The sequence below is a fragment of the Chionomys nivalis genome, chromosome 21 (assembly GCF_950005125.1).
Source record: "Chionomys nivalis chromosome 21, mChiNiv1.1, whole genome shotgun sequence".
In the NCBI taxonomy this organism is placed as follows: Eukaryota; Metazoa; Chordata; class Mammalia; order Rodentia; family Cricetidae; genus Chionomys; species Chionomys nivalis.
The window spans coordinates 43,996,749-44,020,852 of NC_080106.1; the positions used below are offsets into that span (position 1 = coordinate 43,996,749).

General features: G+C 41.3%; 1 protein-coding gene and 1 pseudogene across 5 annotated transcripts in view; both read right to left on the reverse strand.

Moving 5' to 3' along the window:
* Inpp4b (inositol polyphosphate-4-phosphatase type II B) overlaps positions 1-24,104 on the reverse strand; it is a 789,563-nt gene that overhangs the window by 287,246 nt on the left and 478,213 nt on the right. The gene's annotated exons all lie outside the window — the stretch shown is intronic.
* LOC130863916 (voltage-dependent anion-selective channel protein 1-like) lies at positions 8,610-9,859 on the reverse strand (annotated as a pseudogene).

Here is a 24,104-nt window from a genome sequence, read left to right on the forward strand (position 1 = left end):
TTTCACATGTAATTCTGTGTATATGTGTGTGGGAGGGTGGGGTGGGGCTGGGCATGAGGATCTAAAAAAGCCAGAAGGGAGGTGGAGTTAGAGGCAGTTATAAAATGCCCAACATGGATACGGGTACCAGCTCAGGTCCTCTGTAAGAACGGCACAGTTTTAGCCAATGAGCCATCTCTCCAGTCCCAGGATTTCTTTAAAAAAAAACATTGTCATAGTGATCATTGTAAATGTCAAGGAACTGCAGATCTCATGATGATGCCTCCTAGCAGGCAAGTTACGCGGCCCTTTGCTAAGTGAATTTGCTAAGCGAATGTTTATGGTGGAGATGGCTAATCTATTAAGTCAGACACTAAACCTGGAGCAGGAGTTTTGGGACCATTTGGTACTGTTGACTGAACTGTTTTTCCCCAAATTCATATGCTGATGCCTTCCTTTCTTCTCAGTACCTCTGAGAATGACTGTGTTCGAAGACAGGACTGGACCTCTAGTGAAATGTCTAGGTTCATGTGTAGGACCAACAGACCCAGAATGAGTCAAGAACTGTAAAAAGAAATTCTTGGAAAGCTTCTGCCCAGAAGACAGCAAGAGAGTGGCTACTTGCAAGCCTAGAGGAGATTCTGAGGCGAAGCCAACCATGCCAGCATCTCTGTGTCATACTTCCTAACCATAGGACTATGAAAAAGTCAATTTCTATCGTGTAAATATCTGTTCTCTGTTGTTTCTCATGGGCAGCTTAGTGATGTTCCTGGGTTTGTGTGGTGTGACTTTCCAATATTTAACCACGACCACAGTTAGTCTTTGTTTTCCACCCGCAAAAAGCACACGAGTTTTTTTTTTTGTTGTTGTTTGTTTTTTTAACAGGGTTTCTGTGTATCTCTTTAAAGCCATTACACCTCACATTGCCTCAAAATCTTGCAAATTTCTTTAGCATAAGCCTCGCCTGGAATTTGAGTCCCATTTTGGCCTCCAAGTTTGTCATTTCAGCTACACATGCAATCCAGAATCTTTGTAGAGTTCTCTGTTTGCCGACACCTGTGTTCTGCTCAGCGAAACCTTGATATTTCACATTTCCAGTTCCAGCAGGATCGGTGGATGCCTCCAGGCGAGAAATGGCCCTTTGTCCTACTCGATCAACTCACACTCCCTCTGTGCTTCTGAACTGTCCTGCTTTTTGTCCTTCTCCCTGGTTTCCAAGGCACTGTGGAACTATGGGAAATTCTGTTCTGCCCACCCCCCACCTCATCCTTTACCTGATTCCTTAGCCTCCCACCTTAAAGGAATTCAGTAAATCAGTTTTGAACTAAAGCAAAAAAAAAAAAAAAAAAGCTATTCAACGAAAGCCTTCTTGTCTGCATTTCTCACAGAACCCAACACAGAGACAAAAGCTTTGCTGACTTTTCTGCCTCTTTGCAGGTAGACATCCTCAATATCAAAAATGTCCATAGATGGAATTTCCTCTATTTGGTCATTTCTGCTTACACAGCTGGATGATGTGTCCAAATACATGGATTTTTGTCATCCGTATGGCTCTTCTTTTAAGTATTCAGAGTATTTCTTAATCCACATCATACTCAAACAAGATTTGAAAACACTGTGTATGTGTGTGTGTGTGTATGTGTGCGTGTGCATGCGCTCATGTGCATATGCCCAAGGTCTCATCCACACATGTGTTCTACTATGAAGCTATACCCCAACCTCTGAACTTCTTAATATGCAGAAGTCATGTGACTAAAGGACAAAAACTAACATTTAATTGAGGTCCTTAAGCATGATTGAAAAGGTAAAAAAAAAAAAGATGCCCTTATATGCTAGTTTATTTGTTGAGAAGTTCCTGAAAACCCATTTACAAATGCATATTTATAAGGGGCTCTTCTGGTAAATAGCATTCGTTTAAAGCCTGAATATTATCCAAAAATGATGAAATAATTATTGACAATGATAGGCTGTATTGGTTGTTACTAGGTAAGTACAATCATCTTTCAAGTGCCAAAGCATATTGTACCAAATTGCACACATAAGAGCATCCTATTGACTTCAAAGAAAAATAAGAATTAAAGCAAACGCAAGCACTGCTTTAGTTTGGATACATCCCATGTACCTAAGATGTTTTTCGTTTCTCTACGGCAGTGATTTTCACACCGCAGCTCTCTAGTCACGTGGGTCCCTTTACACTGAACGGCTGGCTCTTTTAGAGTTATAATTTCTCTCCGTGAACACACTCTGATACTGAGGTCTAGTGATCACACAGGAGGCATGTGGTTCTTCAGGTTAATGGTGACTGTGATGGGGCTCCTGACTCCCATAACTCTCAGTATCCCTGCCGTTACCACCATCTTATTCCGTTTCCCTTTCCAATGATAAAAGAATCTACTGCACGCAGGTGAAAGAGTACAGGTTGGTAAAAACAGCTGTCTATTTTCTTTCTTTTGCAGATTGTGTCTGGATGATCCACATTCTGCTAAAAATACGAGATGTCAAAAGAAAGGATTCAGTCCTGTGGGTAAAAGACTTCTCTCTGTATCTGTTCTACTCTGCTCTCCAAGACAGTTTATTTCTGTATCTTCCTGACCTCCACACCAAGCTAGGAAAGAAGGCACCCTCTAAACATACCTGCTATGGAACATTCCTTTATACTGTGTGAATATATGCTGCTGTGATTTGTTTAATTAACAAGCTGACTGGCCTACGCTGAAATGAATAAGGTTAGGCAGGAGAGCAAGACTAGGAGAATGCTGGGAGAAAAAATGGTGGAGTCTGGAGTTGCCAACCAGATACAGAGGGAACAGGAGATGAACATGCCTTGCTAATAAATATACTTCCGTGTGCTAGAGCATAAATAAGGAAAACGGGTAAACTTAAACATGTAAGAGCTAGTTAGTAATAATTCTGAGCTATTGGTTGAGCATTTGAAATTAATATAAACCTCAGTGTGCCTACACACAGACTTTCTTGATTATGCGTATGAGACATAAATGCCCTGTGAATTTACTTAAAGTAAAAAGAACAAACCTCCCAAGAGCTGTGCAGTTTAAAACAACAGATCTTCTTCAAGTCCTAAGAAATGTTTAAGCATTTAAAATGGAAATAAAGGATCGCACCCCTTCACAATGTAAATGCATATCCTACAGTTGGTATCACAGGTGCTGAAGACAACAGCTGGACCCTGACTAAGCGGTTGATCTCTGGGTGTGAGGACTCCATCCTGCTGACTCACTGCTGCAGTCTGTGCCTTCAGTGTCCAGGGCTTGGTGCCCAGCGTGGCTTGATGAAGATGCAGTGGAAACTTCAGGAGGCGAGCTTTAGTGGGATGACTTAAGATGGCTGGGGTGTGCCTTTGAAGGGGAGATTGAGACTTGGTCCCTTCTTTTTCCTCCTATTTTTTTTTCTATCTCACAAATGTGAATTGGGCAGTTTTGTTTCTCCATATGCTCCTGCTAGATCCACGGCCTCATCAGAGACCAAAGCCAAGAGCACTGATGGGTCATCAATACAAACATATGACCTGGGAATCAAAATAAGCCTTTCTTTATAGGTTGATTTCCTATGATATTCTCATAGTGATAGAACACTAGCATACCTACCCACCCAAACTCATGCACGGATATTATTAGTATGCAAAGTATTTATAGAGCCCAGTTTACTTCCATATTGTCTACCTACACCAAGAGTTTGTCAGATCAGCCCTCCATAGTGTGTCCATCTGCCTCCCTGTCTTTATCCAGCATCTTAATATACAAAATCATTGTGTCATCATTCTGAAAAGTGGAAAGAAAGTCATTAAGGCTAATTCGCTAATCTCACACTAGACCTGGGTAGACCTATGTGCTTCATAGAATGTTCTGTCTTCAAAAGAAATAATTGAAAGCTTATGGTTGGTAAATCAAACAAATACAATTAAGTTCAGGTTCAATTATTTGAGGGATACATATGCTAATTTCTAACTCATGATCATCTCAGATCGATATTGCATTATTGTTGCCCATTTTACAGGTGAGAAAACTGGGTTTTAGAAAATCAAAGTCATTTGTCCATGTCACTTCATTAGCAAAAGAGCAGGTTTGTCGTCAGATGGTCTGCTTTGGGAGGCTATGCCCCATGACAGTGTGTCTCTTCAGAGCCAGGACTGATGGTGACTCTAATGGGCTTTCCTGGGGTGGGCTTAATGAAAGTTTTTAAAACTAAAGCTCCATTAGCCTCCAGGAATAGACACAGAAACAATTGATCACACTACTAGATTTAAAAACGCCACCATTACATATTAGCAGCCCCCAATTAAGACCACAGCCATGAGATAATGAACAAGCCATTAGACAGAAGACAGTGATATTAACACAAGCGCATATCTATTAATCTGTTGTCCTCCGGAAGTCATTAGTCCCAACAATGGAAGGCTAAATAATTTCTAGGTAGCATCAGAACAATTGTGGTATTGCCCAAGTACTTCATAAGGTCATTTACAATTTAGAGTTTGTTCATTCTTGTCAAGAGATTATGGAGTTCCGTTGAGAAATTATTCAATTAATATACCTATAAAGCCCAGTTTTTCCATGAACTAGAAAATAGAAGGTTAATATGAGGCATGGTGTGTAACAGCTACCAATGTATCTAATCAACTAGTATTGCCTTCCTTTCCAGGCAGAAAGGAGGTGGCGATTCTAGCAGCTGGATTCTCTTATCACAATAGATTCCTTCCCTGTTGAAAATTTCCAAAGCCTCTAATACTTTGGTCCATAAGTCTCAACACAGCTGCTGGTCTGAATTACCTGGAGAACTTTTAAAAGTGCTCATACCAGGATCTCTGTTCTCATTCCTTTAGTCAGATCACTCTAAGCACAGAATTTTCTTTCATGGCTTTTTGTTTCAAATATATGTTGGGAGAAAAATGAGGCTCTAACCTTAACTTTCATCTTGAAAGAAAACACAAATCAAATTAGCTTTTGCACCAAGACATCTGGCTGATGAGGGAGTGGAGAGATGAGTGTCTCAACTTGAGTTTGCTCTTTCTAAAGCCACTGCTTTATCCCTGCTCCCATGCAGGAAGTGACAGCATGCCAACGGCCTGGAATCCTTGACGTTTTGATTGTAAGCCTAGCCTTTAAGTCTGAACCATCTCCGCAGTCCAGCCCTGTAACTTGTATTCAAATAACAGGTCTGCAGTTCCCCAGGGTGATTCAATAATGGGGCATGTAAGGTCAAAACCGTCCATAATGATGCCCGGGTAATAGTCTCCTTTTAAATCCTCACCCTTTGCCCCGGACACAGTAGAGTCTCCTGAAGGTTGAATGACCTATAATATCTTGAAAGATTACGCACAGAACACATATTGTCTTTCCTTATTGATCTGAATTTAAAGAGATTTACAAACATTCAACATACAAACATCAAACACCTACCCTTAGGACAGGTTTTGTTTTCTCAAAACAAGATTTAAAAACTGGGTGCAGTTTAACTTAGATTAATTATTTGTGACTTTACATAAATCTGGACTTTGAAAGTTTCTGGGTTTTGATTTCTAATGAGGGAAATACCCATGACTAGCACAACACATGTAAATAAAAGTCCCTGAGACTTTCAAGAATTTTTAATATAAAGTGTATGAGCCCCAGCGTTTCAGAAGCAAGTGGGCTTCCGTGTGGGGAATCTCACCCTTTCAGAGAAAGGTTCTGTGTCAAAGTCTCTGTCAAAGGTGGATGGATATTTTTCACAGGCACCTAACTACCCCAGGCACCTGATATCCAGGCCACCCTGGGACACAGCGCCTCCCACACCTTGGTTGCTGTCTTCACCTCCAGTGTCATTGTACACAGGTGGAGGAACAGCAACATAGTCAGGAACAAGGAACAATCTCTTCAAAGATTACTTTTGAACATCATAAAAAGATGGAAAATACCAAAATCGAGGAAGTGTGTACAATACTGAAGCAGCATAGTGCTATTAACTGTGACTAACTGAAGCCATGTCACCGGCTAGTGGTGCTACACTGCGCTGATTCTGACTGTAAGTCATTTCTAATGAGGAAATTACAACTCAGCGGAAGCTAAGAAAGAAGAATATCTCAGCAGGCCAAGGAAACGTTAGACAATCCAAAGAGAAGAAAAGGGAAGAAGTGAGAAGCAGGGCAGGGTCAACGAAAGGCGGGGCTCCAGGAACACTGGGTTCACACTGTAATTATGACAGGAAACTGCTAGGATCTGAGCCAAGAAATAATGCGACCTTTTTCATGCTTCAAATATAGCATCCAGTACGTGGAGAACACATGGCAAGAGGCCAATAATGGAGGAAGGTGCGACAGGACAGGAGCCGTTTACAAATGAGGGCCATAGGACAACTCTTCCTCCTTTCTCCGGAGTCAGGATCAGGCTAGGTATGTAAGTTTTAGGAAACTCATCATAGGGTTCCCTTGAGTCACTTGTTTTCAAATATTTATACAAAGCACATTGATATTGACAGAAAACAACATGAGTGTGCAAATTCCCATGAATGTGATTGCATTAACCCTTGAGGAAAACAGTGCTCAAGGGTTACAGACATATGTGTGGGTTAATCATTAGGTAAGTAACTTTAGCACTAAATAATGACTGGTATGCTGTTTGTAGCTCATTGATGTTGCAGTTATTAAATAATAGTACCGTTCTTAAGCTATGGGAATAGTTAGAAGAATGCAACATACAGCAGGAGGGAATTCAGTTCTACCGATACACACAGAGACAATCATATCATTAAAATTGCCATGACAGCCTGCAATGAGTGTCAGTAGAAGGGCATGGATGCTGGCAGGAACCTGCAGCAGTGTTGAACAGCACCCATCCATTGCATTGTTCTGCATTGTGACCATATCAGCAAGCAAGGGCTCAAAGACATGCCACTGGCAACCAGTGACACGTGGGAAGGCACAAAAGAAAAGAACAGATCCAACAAGGTTTAAAAGCAACTCCTCTTTCTAGTACCAAAAGTCCTATCAACAGGACTTGGGGAAAATGTGTAGACACAGCTGTGTGCCTGGCTGTACCTGCATCTGGCTTTGTCATTGAAGTGGGAGGTGTGTTTCATCTGCCTTAAAGCGCTAACCCTGTGACATGCTTCTTTCTTTGTCTACTGAGTGGTTTCCTCCATGTTTTACAAAGCAACAATCAGAACCAATGATACACACACACACACACACAGAGAGAGAGAGAGAGAGAGAGAGAGAGAGAGAGAGAGAGAGAGAGAGAGAGAGAGGCATATTCTGCCAAGCAGGACAACCTCAATGAACTGTATTTAACAAATGCCAAAACAACCTGTATATTTAAGCAGTAAAATTTTATAAAATAGATCTTCTTATGTGCTTCTGGATTTTACTATCTCAAAGAAACTATATTTGAAATCAAAAGCTTAACATCAAAATTCTTAACTGTTGGAGAATCTCTGTTATGGATATTCTGTGCTGGAGTTGAGTTTAAACTCGGTGTTCTTGCTGTCTCAGAGGTGATGAACTGCAGGTAATGGGTTCTGGCATCTTAGAGAATTCTAAACTTCGGTGCACTGAATCCAATGTCCACTCATAAGAGAAATAAGAAGTGCTGCCACAAACTCAGCTTGACACAAGATATTCTTTTCATCTCTTCCATTTCCTAAGATCAATTTTCCTATGGTGCTGTCAAGAAGAAACTAAAGCATCTCAGCTAATGGTGTTCCTCATTCTCACAGAGTAGGGGAAGTCACAGAGGACAATGTTCAATGGATTTCATCCAAACTTGTTTTCCCCTTCCCTTTCCCCTTTTCAATGTTCTATATCATTTTATTTTCCTGGCACTCTGAAAGTTTTAATTTTATTCAATATTTTATTCAAGTTTTAAGTGATGTGAACTCCAGCATTTGAAGAGGCAGAGCTGACTGTACACAAAATAGAAAACTACCTGCTATACAGAGAAGACTCCATACTCTATTGTCATGGCGTAACTGCAGTCCACTGCCCAGCGCAGAACTGGAGATCCCCGAAGCTATTTCACACTCGGTTACAATGGGAGGATAAAAGGAATAAAGAAGACGAGGAGGAGGAGGACGAAAAGAAGAGGACGAGGAAAGAAAAGAAAACCACACCACAACAAGTAAGAATTAAATCCTGAATGACTGTCTCCATAACGTCTACTTTCTCCATCCTAAAACGGCACAAAAAAAACCCCAGCTAACCACACCCTGAAGACTACTCTTGGTGTAAAACAGGTAACTGATGTGCTCGGATGGGGTCAGGGCACGGGCATCTGTGTGCAAAGTCCCTGTCACACGGGTGTGTACATGCTTCTTAGCAGTTAGGATTAGGGCACCAGGGTTCAATGCTCAGGAATCCAGTTTCTTCTGGGAACACGATATAGATTCCCAAAGGGCTGGCACATTCCCAGATTTCATTTGCAACCTGGCATCTCTTGAAGGAATCCTCCCCAACCCACGCCTGTAGCTAAAAGGATGTTTCTAGACTGGAGTTTCTTCTGTACATCCTAAACAGTAACACGTTAAAGCAGAGTAATCTCTAACCTAGAGATCTAATGTGATATTTATCAGTTCTGGTATCCAACTGAAGGTAGCTATGCTGCAAAATAGTTTAAAATGAATGATTATACAATATTCCATTATACTCTAAATTCCAGTCTCAGACCAAGCTTGTGGCTGCCAGCACTGATGTTCTTGCCATTCAATAGAGCTGACATCATCAACTTGACATCTGGCTTTGAGGTCTGAGTGTACTCTAAGCCAATCAAGCTGGAGTTGTTCAGTTTGGCCATAAAGAGGCATCAGGGCCGACTTGATACTTGACTGCTGTTCCGAAGTGAGTATTACTGTTTCCTGCTGTCCGGGAGAGACTGACAGCAATCTCCAACTTCTTGTCCACTTTTGGTAAAAGTAACCACCAAACTCTGTCCCCGTCATTCAGGTTGGCATGAACCTGGAATTCGTTCGTCTTGTAGCCAATTGTGAAGCTGTTTCGTGTCACATGGGATTTCAGGGTCTCAAAATTCATTGGAGAGCCAGCCAACCCTCGTGAGTAAGCACAACAGCACCTGGAATCGAGGATCCAATGCTGTTAAAGTCCACATCACAAGCCGGGCAGTGGTGGCGCACGCCTTTAATCCCAGCACTTGGGAGGCAGAAGCAGGTGGATCTCTGTGAGTTCGAGACCAGCCTGGTCTACAAGAGGTAGTTCCAGGACAGGAACCAAAACCACAGAGAAACCCTGTCTCGAAAAAGAATAGAAAACAAAACAAAAAACAACAACAACAAAAAAAAGAACTTATTTGGGGCTGAGAGATGGCTCAGAGGTTAAGAGCACTGACTGTTCTACCAGAGGTCCTGAGTTCAATTCCCAGCAACCACATGGTGGCTCACAACCATCTATGATGAGATCTGGTGCCCTCTTCTGGCCTGCAGGGATACATGCAGGCAGATGCTGTGTACATAATTAATAAATAAATCTTTAAAAAAAAAAAAAAGTCCACATCACAGCCCCGCTTGATACGCTCCCTCTTGTACCCTGTCTTAAACTTAGCATTGCCCCTCCCCGTTTTAGGCGAGCTGGGTGAATACAAGGTCAGCTTCAGTCACGTGGGGATGGTCTTCCACAGTGACCTCAGTGCCCAGGGCGTTGTCTTCATTCCACTTCTCCATAAAGACCTGGCCATTCTCAATTCGGACCATCTGAACTTTGTTTCCAGGCTGCTGTTCACTTTGGTGGTCTCCGTGTTGGAGGAACCTGAGAAGGGAAATCCCAATCTGTTCTCGGACTCATTTTCAAACCAAGACTTTTAATGCCAAAGCCATAGTCTTTGGTGAAGAAATCCCTGGCAGACTTGCCCAGATCAGCATATGTAGGAGGCACAGCCATTGGCTCTGAGGAGAAGACGGCAGGAGCAGCAGCAGCTGCGGCAGGGGCTCGCTTCTTTGAAAGTTTTAAACAAGATGGTTTGATCTTATGTGTCCCCACCCTGGCTTCTAAAGAGTCTAAGCTCCTGAGGCAGCTGAGGACCACAGGAAACTGTGTCTTCTGGACACAGGGGGCAGCTACACATACAAGCTCACACCAGGCCAATTCTCAGAAGGAGAGAGGAGCTGGGCACACAAATCACCCCAAGCCATGGAGCTACCAGAAACTGATAGCCGCTGCAAAAGAGACAGTTTCCCCTAAGAGTATAGCTTCAGAAACTTTTTTATGTTTTAAGAACAGTGGTATATAATAAATGTCTAACTGTTGACTCTCAGAGCCATGGGTAGAATGCTATAAACTATCTGCTAACTATCTGTGTATAAATGCCTCACCTAGATACCACTACTGCCTTCCATACTGTTGACTGGAGATTACCAGCTATAGGTTTGGTAGGGATGTGTTTGACCAGCTCTCTAGGTCTATTGCAAAGAGGTCCTATTACCCTATGATAAGATCACTGTGGTCCAGTGATGGAGATGTCTGTGAGGCCTATCCCTTGAGATTCTGGCCTATTATGAGACTGGCTGCAGCTCCCACAGGCTTTTACATGGAAAAATTAGTATGTAACTGATTTTTAATGTAAAATCCTTTCATCTTATGTGCTACAAGATAAAATCATGTCTCTGAAACAGATCATTTTAATCAAGGATCAGTAAGTAGGGTCTAGATGCCTAGCTATGAAAAATTCAGAACTATTTGCTCAATCTGATTCCTAAGTGAAGAATTCTTTTAAAACTAATGGAAACTTTGGCCATGGGAAAGCCACACACACTCCAGGAAGCTGGCTTATGAGAACTGGTCTCATGACTTGTCTGGGCCCCAGGGTCAGTGTGAAGCGCCCTGGCAGAGAGTGCTGGATGCTTCAAAATTTTCTCTATCTTTGGAGTATCTAATTGAGAACTTTGCAGACCACAGATCGTGTTCTATACTCATGACCCATGCTTAGAAAAGTAATCTTACTCAAGGTCCCAAAAACAAGGAAAAGAAGCCCCAGACGCTGCTGGTCCATACATGGTGCATAATTTCGAAGTGAAAGTCGAAGTCCACAGAACAATCTCCCACTAATAAATTTTAAAATGTTTTTTTCTTTCAATTAAGCAGAAAGTTTTATTTTGTTTTAGATTGTTTTTAGCATATTGACCATACTAACAATATCAAGTCCAGAAAAGGGTAAATTCTATTCGTTCTTATTTATATTAGTATAATTACATAGTTTTGTCCCACTCAAACTTTGTAATATGACAGGTTTTCTTTTGCTACCATGTTCTAGGTATATCAAATTACTTTATTAATAATAGGGGAAGAAACTTATAACCTGTAATGAGATCCTTTATTTTTGGTTTTCCTTTACAATGACACATAAGGGGCTAACCATTAGCAAACATCAGGAACAGCTTTTGCGAGGATTGCTAAGTCAGCAACCTTCATGGGATACACTAATATTCATGAAAAGAACGATGGGATAGAAAAGTACGAAATGCTAATTTTAAAATAAGCTGTACTGGTCCTCAATAAACTTTGGGAAATGAACAGCTAGCTTTATTAAAGAGAAATAACATGATTCTGGTGACAAAAGAGAAGAAACGGAAATCCAAGGGAGAGCTGGGTGGCTCAACTGCGAAGAGATGGTTATTACGAGCAGATGGGCATTGAGATTAGACAATGGCAAGGAAGGAATTCAACCCTGCAACTTCCTTCTTTGCGACTCATAACAAAATTGTGTATAGACTCGATGTCTTCTTTTCTACTCTGTTTTTCATTTAGTACCTTTTAAAGCTGCAGGCATGGCTTTCCTGGAGAACACAAAGCCTGGAGGTATCAAAGAAGCCATCCCTGTGCTTCCCAAGCACAGGGGTTGAGCAGGGTCATGCCAAGCATGCCTGATCTGGGTAGCAAGTGTCACAGGTCCGTCCTCTCTGTTCTCACTACTCTAAGTGAGGCCAGTGGGAGAAAGTCCTGGAATTACCTGGGAACTCGTTAGAAATGTAGACCCCTTTGGTCCCATGTTGACTGAATTACAGTATTACACTCCTTGGGTAGCAGGGTACCTGGGCAGTCCTTAAGTACATAAAAGTCCGAGAAACCCTGACGGAAAAGCCTCATTCATTCAAAATGGAGGAGTTTGTAAACAAATAGATTGCCCCTTCCTATCTCATCTGTCTTGTGGAAATCAGAGGAAGATAGGGAAAAAACCCAGAATATTAGGTAAGACACAGGTTTAAAATACTTATGGTGCTCCGTCACAGTAAGGTTTAAACACTGTAAAAGTCAGCTATAGTTGGTTATACTTTGTTACTGATAACAAGGTTCCGTTTGTTGGTTTGTTTTAGTACACACTGCATTTACAGCATCGACCTGCCTTTATCTACCTCAGCTTTGTTGCTGTACACTTGACAACAGGGATTAAAGGCACAGACTGTGTACATGATGTTTGGGTACGCACAGACTGTGAAATGATGATGACAGCTAATTAACCTTTTTGTCACCTCCCAGATAGATTTCTTTATGGACATCTGAGATCTGCTCTCATAAGTTCAAATGTACAGCCTAGACTCATTAGTTACAGTTACTACACTGCACTTAAGACCTCGCAGTATTCTTATAACTGAACATTTGTGCATTCCACCAACATTTCTCCGCCTCTCCTTCCCCAGCTTGTAATGACCACGCTTCTAATTATTCTGTCTGTTCCTATGAATTGGATGTTTTCAGATTGCACAGGTAACTGAGATTATCCAGTCCCCTTTGCCTGATATATACATATCGCCCTTCAGGCTTATCCATATTGTTGCACATGACATAATTTTCTTCTCAGTGACTATAAATGTTCATTATATATATGTGTGTGTGTGTATATAACAATTTAATTTTTATTTCTCCATTTTATTATACACAGATTCTTTCTGCATCTTGGCCGCTGTGTCTCATGCTATGGGTAATGACAGTACAGATACCTCACTACAACATGGCCCTATATCCTCCAGTGTGTGTTCTGAAGAGGAATCACTGGATCACTTGGAAATTCCATCTGTAATATTTTGAAGAACTCCCATGTTGTTTTCCACAGTGTATCAACTCTATTTTTCCCAGCAATGGTGTGGCTGTGTTCCTTCCCGCCATCCTCGGCAACATTAGTTACCCCCTGTCTTTCTGATAATAAACACTCTTGCATGCTAGAAGAGATCTGTCCTCAGGTTCGTGTGTACATTCTTTTATAACTAGTGGAGTTGAGCTCCTTTTCCTTCACAGTCATACTTACGGAGATATCTATGTGAGCCGTGTGTGTGTTCACATGTGTAAGCATCTGAGTGGAAGTAAAGAGACTATTTGTAGGAGTCAGTTCTTTCCACCATATGAGTCCTGGATGCTGAAACAGTCGGTCAGCTCTTTTACCCTCTGAACCATCCTGTTCAATCCTTTGTTCATTTCTAGAGTAGATTTCTTGTTTTGTTAGGCTTGTGCTATTAAGTTGTGTGTTTTCTTTTACATATTTTTGCCTATTAACTCCCAGATATACATACATACACACACAGACAAAACACACACACACCAATTATTTACCTTCCAATCTACGTACTCTCCCTTCATTTTCTTGATTATATGTCTTTAAATAATGAATACAAAGAATTTAAGGAGTTACTATACATTTAAGAAACACAAGCTTATGCCCAGTTAGAATTATGCACTGTAATACCTCACTAGAACAGTCCTTAGAATTCAGACAGCTTCCTGAGAAAGAATGCAGGAGAGAATAAGTCTTTCTGAGGATCTGCAAATTCCCAAAGCAGCAAGAGAAGTTATAAAAAGAAAGGCATTCGACCATTTCCATGGGAACATCCTCATGACTCCCGTTATCTTTATTACATTAGAAAAAAAAGTCTAGTGAACAGCTACCTAATATTTTTATGGGGGCAAAGTTTGCTTTCTTTCCTAACATCTGAAACTGCATGCTCTGTGTGTGTGTGTCTGTATGTGATATGTGTGTATGTTTATGTTTGTGTGTGTATCTATGTGTGATCTGTATGTACATTTATGTTTTGTGCATTTGTGGTGTGTATGTGTGTATGTGTATGCCTATGTGTGCCTGTATGTGTGTCTGTGTGTGTGTGGTATGTGTGTATATTTTTGTGGATGTGTGTATATGATTATCTGTGTGTGTCTATGTGAGTGCATGTATGTATGCGCTGCTGTGCGCTTGTGTTTGGTGGACAGATTTGCAGAGCTAATTGTCTCCTTCTATCTTTATGTACTTTCCATAAGTTCCAGCTGTTGAACTCAAGCCTCTAGTCTTGTTACTTCCTTTGCCCTCTGCGCCTTCCTGCAGGCCCACTGCTAGCTGACTTAGCCATTCTATCAAGGAGCGTACTCCGTAGTTTAGTGATTAACAGCAGCTATAGGTTTTACTCCTCAGAACCCTCTGTTTCCATTCAGCTCTTGAGAAACTTGTTCTCCATGTACCACAAGAAACACCGCTACGGCTGAGTGAATACTGACCATGTATTCGCCCATCCTATTAACTGTCTGATGTTCTAAACTCTCAAATGCTAAAAGGAAATCTGTGATATAAAAACAGTGCCACAGAAACCCTTGCAAACCAGGCAGAATTAATATGATATGAGAGAAGGTGAACAACAGGAGAATCACCGGCCCTCTTACAGTAGTTGCTGTATGTTTACGGGACAGAAATGCACAATTGCTTCATGCAGTTTAACTACTACATCTAAATTACCAACACAGTGAAAATACGACCTGAGGGGAAATGCAATTTGGCCAGCAACTTGTCTGTGCCTTTTCCCCAGTGACCTCTGCCTCTGCCGAGGAGACAATCACTTCCTGAGCATGACTTTCCTTTCTTTTCCTTAAAGAATGTGCCAGAGGCTGTGGTGCTGGTGGTATTTCCTGCTTGCTTTTAAGCTTAGCAAAAAAACACATCAATACTGTACATATTCTCTTGTTCATATGTCTTTTGAAAGTTGCTCAAATTATTCCTTCCCTGTTCTGGTTTCTTATCATTTCCTGAATTCTTTTTTTTTTTTTCCTGGAACTATACATATAAAGTGTCCCATCCCTACTGCTCTCAGTGGATATTTGGTTCATTTCATTGTATTGATTGGGATGCAATAAAAATAACCAGCTGTTATGAAATTCTTCTGCATGGGTGTAAGTCATATTCTGATGCACAGGATCCATAGTAGTTGCTACGTATCTTCAGCCCTGACACCTGTACCTGGACTCGCATGGTTTATCACGGGGGCTTACTTCATGACCGCTCAGTCATGTGAAAGTTTGTGGTCTTGATCTGTTCTAGAATTGTTAGAACGTGTTTTTCTTGTCAGCTTTGGGTGGGCAATTGACTCTCACTGTAGTCTGAATGAGGCTGGTTACCACCTGTTTATCTGGCATTTGAGATTTCCCTTTTGGAATGTGTGGGTGTAAGTTTCCTGCTCTCTTTTTCCCTACAGTTGACTTGCTTGTGCTCATTTAAAGGGGTCTTGCATGTGCCGTCAGTTACAAATGGTTCTTTTTCCTTTGTAACTTTTATTTGTTGCAAAAGCTTTCCTCATTCCTCTTCTTTCCACTCTTTGTGGTGTCTTCAACCTGACCCAGAAATTTGTGTGTGACAACATTATTATAAAGCAGAACAAATAAACAAACTATAACAAATAAAAATGTGCCACTCCTTTGATACTTTTAAAGGACCACTTCTTGAAAATGTATCCAACATCATCCTACCTGATTCTCTATCCTACTAGTGACCCAGCTGTACTTAACATGACTGAAGACATGCTAGCTCACAATGGTCTTTGTAAATGGCTTTTAGTTTTTCATGTGTCTGAAAGCTTCCCTTCCACAAAATCTCACCACTGAAGTCTTAACCAACATCCAACGAATTAGTTTTTTAAATTCCATTTGATTAAATGCTACGTGAGAGACTAACCTCCCAATTTCTTTAGCAGTTTGCAATTAAAGGCAACTCACAAAGAAAATACAGTAGATCATGCATAGAAGTCTCAACGGCAGCCTCACTGTTCCCCTTGGCATACACACCCAGCTAACAAGAGAGTTGGATACTGTTTCTTTTCAAATTTAACACCACAAAATTCTTGGATCCCAAATTCTTCATAAACACCAAATGCTTGCTGCTTCCCCTAGCATGAAGAACTTGCACTTCTGGCTTTAATTCCCACACTCTGTAGTGTTCAATAGACCCACCTTCCATGTGTTTCTTCAGACCCCTGCCTGCCCTTTTCTGTCCTGACTTTGGTGCCTGGAGGCTGAGCCCTGGATTCAATCAAAAGAGCTTCTTGTGTTCCACACCTTTCTAAGGTGTTTTACCAGTAAGGACTCTAACAGTAAGCAGCAGGAGGAGAGCTTGAAGTTGAGATGCAGGATGCCCTGCCTTCCTTCCTGCTAGGTGGCTTCTGACTGGCTGTGTGCCTTGTCCATACTGATGCTCTCTGCTCAGTTCTGTCCCCGTGTTTTCCTCTGGACCTGGGATGCTAATGGCTCTACAGTTACCAAGCCATATTACTGCGCTGCTCTGAGCTTCTGCTTTGCAAACGGTCCCTTTGTAAACAAACTCTCCTGGAATTATTTCTCATTTGCAAGTGCCATCTGTTTCCTTTGGGGACTCTGACTGATACAGATTTAATAGTCATGCGTGTGTGCAAAAAAGAGAACCAAAACAAAGCGATAAGGCACATAACCGTGAGAGCTGCTAGCTCAGGCTCCTGGGTAAAGCCCAGGGAGGTGTGCATGTCGTTTCCTGAGGAGCTCACAGAATGATCAAGGAACGCACTCACTCTGTGGAGCTTTGGAGATGTACGCAATAACAAGCACAAGGTTATCTGTCTCTCTGAAGGCCAGGTGCTCTCCAGCAGGACGGGGTTGTAGACCTCAGGCGTTGACTGACAGCTGGATTTCATGCTGCAGGGTATGGGATGTGCTGTCTCTTTACAGACCCTTGGGTCCTCTTGTTAACTCATCAGTATTCACTACCACATTTTGAAGCTAAAAATGAGACATCACTGTAAAACAGTTTCTTCGTGGACCAATGGATCCTAGCTATGAACCGAATTCACAAATTTTCCATTATTATTTTTTCTTTCTTCCCTTCGTCCAAAAACGAAACTGCAGAGACTTTTGATGCTAACTGATTGATTTCATACTCCACACTCTGTCATTCTCTTATCTTCTCAAGCTTTGGGTACAGTAAATACCTCCTATTTAGTAGCTCACAGGAAACTGAAAAGTAAAAATATTATTAGGATGTGAAAAAATGTATGTCAGGAGGCAGTGAGAACATATGATTTCTCAGGTAGGAATGGTTTTCTTGCAGGCAAACTTCGCTGTGGAGAAATGTCTCCATACAAAGATGCGTTCAACACCATAGGGAAAGCACTTCAGTCGATAGAGTCTGTGAACTGAAGGTACCAGTTGGAAATAGGCAGGGTATGTGGACAGAGGAAGAGCTGTGGTGTGCTCTCCCACTGTGCTCCCTAGAGACAGAGGTGGCCTAACTGCTCCATGATGGTGACTAATGTTTAGTAACCTGAGATCCCCTTGCTCCCCAACGCACTCGCTTTGCATGTTAGTGGAAAAGGCAACAGGGGAAATGAGGGCTCCTAGCCACCCACCCAGTGCACCCTGGTTTCTCCCTTTCTGACTGTGGTGAGGACCTCAGATTTTGTACTACTCTGTAAGGAGCAGATTTTATGGCTAAACAGCTGGTCATCTGACAGCCCCTAAAACACAGACAAAACCACACAAGATCTTTTACTAAAAGTCCATCAAATGTCATCTGTATTAAAATTCACACAGCTCTTTTGCTGTGTGTGCCTTGTTTATGAGAGAGGGACCTTCCCAGCTGCAGCACTGCACTCTAAGAACCTAATCTGTGACTCACTAACCAACCCCAGCTGCAGCACTGCACCCCAAGAACCTAATCTGTGACTCACTAACCAACCCCAGCTGCAGCACTGCACTCTAAGAACCTAATCTGTGACTCACTAACCAACCCCAGCTGCAGCACTGCACCCCAAGAACCTAATCTATGACTCACTAACCAACCCCAGCTGCAGCACTGCACTCTAAGAACCTAATCTGTGACTTACTAACCAACCCCAGCTGCAGCACTGCACTCTAAGAACCTAATCTGTGACTCACTAACCAACCCCAGCTGCAGCACTGCACTCTAAGAACCTAATCTGTGACTCACTAACCAACCCCAGCTGCAGCACTGCACTCTAAGAACCTAATCTATGACTCACTAACCAACCCCAGCTGCAGCACTGCACTCTAAGAACCTAATCTGTGACTCACTAACCAACCCCAGCTGCAGCACTGCACTCTAAGAACCTAATCTGTGACTCACTAACCAACCCCAGCTGCAGCACTGCACCCCAAGAACCTAATCTATGACTCACTAACCAACCCCAGCTGCAGCACTGCACTCTAAGAACCTAATCTGTGACTTACTAACCAACCCCAGCTGCAGCACTGCACTCTAAGAACCTAATCTGTGACTCACTAACCAACCCCAGCTGCAGCACTGCACTCTAAGAACCTAATCTGTGACTCACTAACCAACCCCAGCTGCAGCACTGCACTCTAAGAACCTAATCTATGACTCACTAACCAACCCCAGCTGCAGCACTGCACTCTAAGAACCTAATCTGTGACTCACTAACCAACCCCAGCTGCAGCACTGCACTCTAAGAACCTAATCTATGACTCACTAACCAACCCCAGCTGCAGCACTGCACCATAAGAACCCAAACCGCAGCCAGCATGCTCCCACAACTATTCACTCATTTTTCCAGTGGTAAAAATTAAGTTACATTTTTTTTTATCAGAAAAGTACCAAAATTTCTATGGTATTTAATATTGAATATTGATAGACAAGCTGCTTTGGTTATTTTTTTTTGCTAATATTTAACACTCTATAGAAAAGCAAAAGTGTGTCTCTTTATGTTAATACTAGCTGATGTCTAAACTCAACCACATGTTTATATTTTTAAACACAAGATGTGATATAAAACATACATATTTTATTTCAGGGGATAATTTAGGTTGAAGAAATGTTCACTTATAGAAGTTTTATCCTGACACTCTATTTCTTAAGCCTACCAGAATATGAACAGATATAACTTTGTATAGTTGTACTGGATTTACTTGTGTTCCGTAGAGATGTGCGACTTCAGTGCATAATGTATTGTTTGTTACTTTTCTTGCTGATTTGATAAGCACCAAAAGTGATATAAGGGAAGAGGGGTTGCTTTTATTTGCAACTTGAGGGTATAAGGCATGGCAGCTGAAGCAGGGTGGGGTGGGGAGGCTGTTGGTCAGACTACATCAGCAGCCCGGGAGCAAAGAAAGAGGACAAAGGGGTTGTTGTACTATAAAACCTAAAGAAGCGAACTGCAATCCCCTATTTCCTCCAGAAAGGCCCCACTTCATAAACTTCTTCAGCCTTCCGAAACAATGCTACGAGCTGGGGACCGAATGTCCAAACACACGAGTCCATAAGGAGAATTTTGTTTTCAAACTACAACTTGCAAGCACATTGAATTCAGTGCAATTTAGCTGCATTGTGATCTCTGTGGCTATGATTAAACCATCCAATGCCAAAGGTAGACCAGATCTCTTATGATCCCCACATCATCTAAGCCTCTCAAATCCTCAGTATCCTTGGTCCACTTAATTTCTTTGCCTGTGTGAACAAAATGTGTGGTTTGCTTCTAACCTAGGAAATGACAAAGATCATGAGCTATGGCTATATTAGTAGTTATGCAACATGAAAAATGTGATAGATACCACCTTTATAGATCTTAAGATTTTGATTTAGCGTAATGGGCCTAAAGGCTATCTTTACAGACTTGGAGAGATTCACATGACAAGAAACTGCAAGTAGCCTCCAACATCTGAGATGACCTTAAGTGTAAAGATAGCAAAATCTGGGGTTCTTATGCAGCCAAAAGACACAAAGTTCTGTCCACAACAGGGTTAGCAAAGACAAAAAAACAAACAAAAAGCAAAAACAAGCAAACAAAAACCAGGTTCTTGCCCAGTTGAGTTCCAAGACAAGAACATGTGTTCAATGGTTCAATACTCTGTCTCTAGCCTCTGAGACCATGGGCAGAGGACTCAGTGAGGACAAATCTGGACCTAGAGTAACTAGAAGGCAGTAAATATATGAAGCAGTAAACTACTAAGTTTGCGTTATTATACATTTCTCTATCCTCAGTTCCTTTACATATAAAATAGAAATGCTTGGATCTCCTAGATTAGTTGTGGGCACTAAATGCCTCTGATTTCAACACACATATTCCCGGCCCTGATTCTGGGAAGCAACTCAATCATTTCTACTGCAATGATGCGTGATAATTACATTTCTGAAGAGTAAATATAATTGTCTTAGGAAGATGTGAACTCTACTAAGGTTAATAGTGAAAATGAAATCAAGAAGAATACTGATTAACCAAGAACTTGACAAACTTAATTGTATTATATTTGACTTTTCAAACAACTCAAAACAAAATTGAAAACCAGGAGAAATTGCCTCAAGGCATGTCCCCTTGTCCTTGCAATCCTCCTCTCCAGCCTCCTAGGCACAATTTCCCTTAGTAACTGTGTATGGTGGAAAAGAAGAACTCTATTTTAAACTTGCACTAGCTCAATCCATGCTTGGAACATAATCGCCTCTTCTGCCAAAATGTAAGAATTGTTCCATATTTGTACAAGAAGATAAATTAGAATTATAGGGAAATATTTATAATGGAAACAATTTCATAACACATAAAAAATTCAAAATATACTTCACCCATTTAGAATAGAGAAATCCCACGGCAAAAGCCTTCTTTTTCCTTAATAGCCTTCCAAACTGGCTTGCTTTCAGGCCAAATCTCTGAAAGTGAGCTTTATTTATTACTCTCATTTTGATTTCAGATCATTTTAATTACCAATAAAAAGCAAGCACCAATACAGAGTGGGATGTTTATGGAATGCTACTATGTGGATGTTTTAAAGCTATACTAGATAGTGCCCTCATTCCAAAGATTCTATAAAACACTTTTATAAGTGAATACTCATTATCAAAATTTTGTAAAATCACTTTTACTAGTAGAGAAAATGCAAAACAAAGAATGACTTCAAGTCATTGTCTTCAAGTATGCCCCGCACAAGGCCGAATATTCCACCTCAGTCTTTAAAGCAGCACCCATGTCTCAGTTCTGTTATTGGAATTATCACTGAGAATGTGAAGGGTTTCACTTATACACTTTCAGACACAGGAGAGAACATCTGAATATTACCAGCATCAGAGCTGCCGTGAAACAATCCTGTGGTCCTACTTTATCATCTTAAACCCAGAGGACACTTTGCAATACAGGCAGATGAACAAGACCACACAGGAATGCTGCCTGGTGAAGTCAACGGGGATTTCAATCGCCGACTAGATTTTCTAGCCCATCCTATTTTATGCTGACAAAGATACTGATGTTCTAGAGATGGAGGAAGAGCCAGGAACAGAACATTTATCTAATGGATGATCAGAATACCCTGTGCTGCTGAGTTCACATAAATCCCCATACCTGTGAAAGCTTTTTATTATAAAATCCTGAAAGTTTAGAATAAAACAGACGAATATAAATTGGCCTTTCACAAAACTTAGAAAATGGAGTTCTGCCTATATTTTTAATAATGAATCCTACAGGCAGAGCTGCTGGCTGGTCTTTGAGAAAAAAATGACCAAGAACTCCAAGTCGCCCCAAATGCCTTTTATGCCCATTTTCAACTGTCCCACACTCTGATTTATACACCTTCTCATCAACCGAAGCGCTAGCAAAGCTCAACAGTTTGCTGCCTTTGGCCACTCAGCCACTACCTGCTTGTAAATTTGGCCAGACTATTTAATGCTTTTGATGGTTTGTCTCTACATACAGCAAGGAATAATGTCCTTCATTCTTTTTTCCAAGGGAGGGGGACTTGGAAGCAATACAATATGGGTGCAACTTGGAAATGGTAAGATATTGTGTAAATACAACATAATATTACCATTAATATTAATAGAGTGTTTCTGGCTCTTAGCCTATTGGATGTGAGTGTTGCGACTTCATCAGTTGAATATAGCAGCATTTATTAGAAATGGCACTTTTGTGCTCTCAAGATATTACCATTTAGTAGTCATCAGACTATGCCTATCTTTTCTAATAATGATTATAAATTGATTTTATTCATAATTTATAAAATAACCCCTCTCTTGCAGAAAGAGGAACTCACCACAGGAATAGCAATCTGATGCTCCCCCTTTTCACAAAGATTTCTTAAGCAGATAACTGTTCCTGCCAGATGAGGAATGTGAAACAAATGACTATGGGAGACCCACACAGATGTGCATGCATGTGCACACACGCACACACACGCACACACATAGACACACATGTGTGGCATGCACACTCACACACATAAATGTAGAATCCAAGCAAAGATAGATGACCAACTCATTTAGATTTCCAACAGAACAATAGTAATCTACATTTGAATTATTTTAAAATCACTACTGATGGAGGAAGGTCATTGGCTAATAAAGAAACTGCCTTGGCCCATTTGATTGGCCAGCCTTTAGGTGGGTGGAGTAAACAGAACAGAATGTTGGGAGGAAGAGGAAGTGAGCTCATAGGCCTTAGCTCTGCTTTCTGGGACAGACGCGATGAAACTCCAACCCAGGATGGACATAGGCTAGAATCTTCCTGGTAAGCGCACCTTGGGGTGCTACACAGATTATTAGAGATAGGCTGATCGGGATATGAGAATTAGCCATTAAGGGCTAGAGCTAATGGGCCAAGCAGTGTTTAAAAGAATACAGTTTGTGTGTTGTTATTTCGGGGCATAAGCTAGCCAGGTGACCAGGAGCTGGGTGGCAGGAATGCAGCCCACAGCTCCCCATAACAGAATGGCGCCCAACGTGGGGCAGCAATTTCTCGGGTCTGCTCTGCTTGCTAGAGGCAAGCAAGTGCTCTCATCTAAGAGAGGATTCCTGACTCAGCTTTAGCTGCAAAATCCTATAGCTCTTTTAAGAGGACCTACCACAAAACACTTAAACGGTGTTGATAAAAAGCTGAACACATGCTTTTCGGTTTTCAGCTGTAGCAGGAAAAAAGCTGTACCGTTTAAAAATGCTGGCTTTCTGGGCCGTCCTGCCAGGGCAAACTCTGACTGTTTGAGGCAGGAGGGCCGACTACAGAGAGAGGACTTGAGTGTTGTCTGTGGACATATTGTTGCAGCTTGCTTGCTGGCAGGGACCTTAAAATACAAATAAAGTTGTGGCAATAAAAATGGCTCCAACAGTACCTCAGCCATGAGGCTGAAAAGCTAAGAAATAGGCTGGATCTAGCCGATAAAGCCACGGCTTTAATCCTACCCATATTGCTCAGTAATTTAAAGGCTCATGTGCTCAAAAAAAGAGAGAAAGATACAGTAAAGGAAGATTCAAAAACAAAAAACAAATTTCTAAATGGTTTACAGTGTGTTAAAAACATATACAGGCTAAAAGTTAAAGTTCTTAAAGTAAAAAACAAACAAACAAACAAAAAAGAGAGTAGTTGGGTATGGTGGTACACACCTGTAATCCCAACACTTGAGAGACAGAGATAGATTAACCTCGGAGTTGAACTCTGTGACTTCAAGGTGTGGTAGCACATGCCTTTAATCCCAATGCCTAGGAGGCAGAGACAGACGGATCACTGAGAGTTCAAGAACAGCCTAGTCTACAGAGTTATTCCAGGACAAAGATATACAAAAAATATAAAATAAAAGTAAAAATAAACAAAATAAAGATGCCTGAATTATTTTAAAAACCACTTTAAAAAAAACCTAGAATTATCAAAGGAAGATTTTTCTGGTTCGTTGATATCAGGAACCATAACTGTCCGTGTCCTACATTCCCGAATAGTTCCATTTCTTTACAGTACAATTCACTTAACAAGCTAATCCCTGGATGTTAGCCCCCGGATCTCGATGTTTTCATTATGGGACTGTGGTAATTCAGACAAATTTCCATCTCAATTGCTCTCCTCAGTTTACCAACACAGGCAAACAGGAAGTCATGAAAGTATAGCCACAACAACAGCAAAAGGAGTTCTGACTC